We start from the raw sequence: 2,998 nt of genomic DNA, 5'->3' as shown, positions 1-2,998 counted from the left end.
TCACATCTCCCCAGGCTTCAGGGGTCGCCAGTGCAGCAGGTCAGGGCCCAGCTTCCCAGCCTGGATCCAGAGCCCATTGGTCAGGAGTCACCACCAGCTTTCCTGTGGCCCTAGGACCAGGTGACTGGAGTGTGGACACCGCAGTGATTCCATCCAAGGAGTCTTGGAAACAGAACTGCTGACCGGTGTTTCTGACACAGGAAAAGGTGAGATGTTACTCAACAGCTTGCCCTGAGGTGGGGACAGCCAGCCTCGGGCCAAGGAGGATGGGGATGGACACTCACTGGGAGAGGCAAAGGGGGGTCACTGAGAAAGGCAGCTGGAGGGTGGATGGCAGGTCCAGCCAGAGGTTCACTCCCCATCTACTGTGTGGGAGAATCTTTGCTTTGGCAGATGCCGGGCCCCAAACATGCCTGGTTCACTGGAGACTCAACCCGATGGGAATGACCTGGGTCCTTCTGAGGACACAGCCTGGGGGTCATCACCTGGGAGCAGGTTGATGTCCTGAGGAAGGACAGGAGGTGGCAAGTGTGAGGACTGAGGTGAGCCCAGCACAGGAGCTGGGGTTGGGGGGAGGAGGAGTGCGGGGGTGAGTGGGTCTCAGGGATCACCCACTGAGCAGAAAAACAGACCCTTGGGGCACCTCAGGCATCTGTCCACGTCCTCCCATCAGCCCCTAAGCTGAGTCTAGGCTGATACGCTCGGGGCACCCCCTGGTGGTGGATCGTCTGGGTGCTGCTCCTGTCTCCTGTCCTGCAGGGTTTGTGTCTGGGCTCACACCCGCTATCCTCACTGTTCCTCTCGCACAGTAATACACGGCATGACCTCGTGCCTCAGGCTGTTGATCTGCAGATACAGCGAGTTCTTGCCTTCGTCTCTGGAGATGGTGAATCGGCCCTTCACAGAGTCCACGTACTCTATGATGCCAGTATTTGGATTAATTCCTGGAACTCACTGTAGCCCATTCCCTGGGGTTTGGCGGACCCAGCTCATCCAGTTGCTGCTGAAGCCAGAGGCTGCACAGGAGAGCCTGAGAGACCCCCCAGGCTGCACCAAGTCTCCCCAAGACTCCACCAGCCGCTCCTCACACCAGACCTGCAAACACAGACACAGCCCGTCAAGACATTGGCTCTAGGACACCGCTTCACCCCTCCTGGCCCCTCCCCTCCACACTTATGAGGAAGATCTATCCACAGAAATGGCCTTGGTAGGTGTCATATTTCCTGAGATTTTGCTTTTTTTCAAATGTAGGAGGAATGTAATCTCAACGGTTTTTCAGCTCAGAGACCTTCGTTTTCCTCAGAAATGGATTGCAAAGGGGTGACTTTTCCTGAGATTTTGCCTTTTGGGACACTTAGGAGGAACCATATCCCCCACTGTTTTCTCGTGGGAGACCTCCGTTTTAATCAGAACGTCTTCCCAAGGTGTCATATTTCCTCAGGTTTCCCTTTTTGGAACATTTAGGAGAAATTCTATCTCCACGGTTTTTCACCTCAGATACCACCCTTTTTCAAAGAAATGGCTTCCGAAGGTGTCATATTTCCTCAGACTTCGCTAATTGGAAAACGTATGGGAAATTATATCTCAACAGTTTATCAGCTCAAAAATTTTCCTCTGTAACGGCTTCCCGAGTGGTCACTTTTCCTCAGATTTTGCTTTTGGGAACATGTTATCTCCACGGTTTTTCAACACAGAGACCTCCGTTTTTCTCAGAAACAGCTTCCAAGGGGTGACTTTTCCTCAGATTTTGCCCTTTGGGACACTTAGGAGGAACCATATAGCCACGGTATTTCTCGTCGCAGACCTCCGTTTTCCTCAGAAACGTCTTCACAAGGTTTCATATTTCCTCAGGTTTCGCTTTTTTGGACATGTAGTTGGAATTCTATCTCCCCAGTTTTTCACCCCACAGACAACCGTTTTTATCAGAAATAGCCTACGAAGGTGTCTTATTTCCTCAGATTTTGCTTTTGGGATCATTTAGGAGAAATTATATCTCCACGGTTTTTCGGCTCAGCGACCTCTTGTTTCCTCAGAAACGGATTCACAAGGAGTGACTTTTCCTCAGATTTTGCCTTTTGGAACACCTAGGAGGAACTATATCGCCACGGTTTTTAATTGTCGGAGACCTCCGTTTTCCGTAGAAACGTCTTCCAAAGGTGTCATATTTCCTCAGATTTCGCTTTTTCGACATGTAGGAGAAATTCTATCTCCAAGGTTTTCAGCTCATATACCTCCGTTTTCCTCAGAAACGACTTTGCTCAGGATGACTTTTCCTCAGATTTTGCTTTTTTTGGGGGGGGGAACACATTGGAGGAAAGTTATCTCACCATTTTTCAGCTCAGAGACATCCGTTTTCCTCAGAAATGGCTTCCCAATGGATAAATTTTCCAAAATTTTGCCTTTTGGGAACCCTAGCAGGAACCATATCGCCACAGATTTTCTCATGGTAGACCTGCTTTTCCTCAGAAATATCTTCACAAGGTGTCATATTTCCTCAGATTTTGCTTTTTGGAACACCTAGGAGAAATGATATCTCCATGGACTTCCAGCTCAGAGACCTCCATTTTCCTCAGATACGGCTTCCCAAGGGGTCACTTTTTCTCAGATTTTCTTTTTGGAAACCTATGAGAATCGTTATCTGAAACGTTTTTCAGGTCACAGTCCTCTGTTTTCCTCTTAAACGGCTACCCTATGGCTCAATTTTCCTCAGATTTTGCTATTTGGAACACGTAGGAGGAAAATTGTATGCAACGTATTTCAGCTAAGAGACCTCCATTTTCCTCAAAAACGGCTTCCCTATGGGTGACATTTCCACAAATTTGGCCTTTTGGGAACCTTAGCACAAAACATATCGCCAAAGATTGTCTATGGGAGACCTCGGTTTTCCTCAGAAATATCTTCCCAAGGTGTCGCATTTCCTTGGGTTTTGCTTTATGGAACACGTATAAGAAATGATATCTCCGCCATTTTTCAACTCAGAGACCTCCGTTTTCCTCAC

At 48.7% G+C, this 2,998-nt stretch overlaps 1 pseudogene; it reads right to left on the bottom strand.

Moving 5' to 3' along the window:
• LOC105854656 lies at positions 1–1,095 on the bottom strand (annotated as a pseudogene).
• Between the last annotated feature and the right edge of the window lie 1,903 nt (positions 1,096–2,998).

Source organism: Condylura cristata, unplaced genomic scaffold, assembly GCF_000260355.1.
Source record: "Condylura cristata isolate star-nosed mole 26May11 unplaced genomic scaffold, ConCri1.0 scaffold00095, whole genome shotgun sequence".
Lineage (NCBI taxonomy): Eukaryota > Metazoa > Chordata > Mammalia > Eulipotyphla > Talpidae > Condylura > Condylura cristata.
Note: the sequence above shows the minus strand (reverse complement) of the source record. Positions and strands in the feature narration are given on the sequence as shown.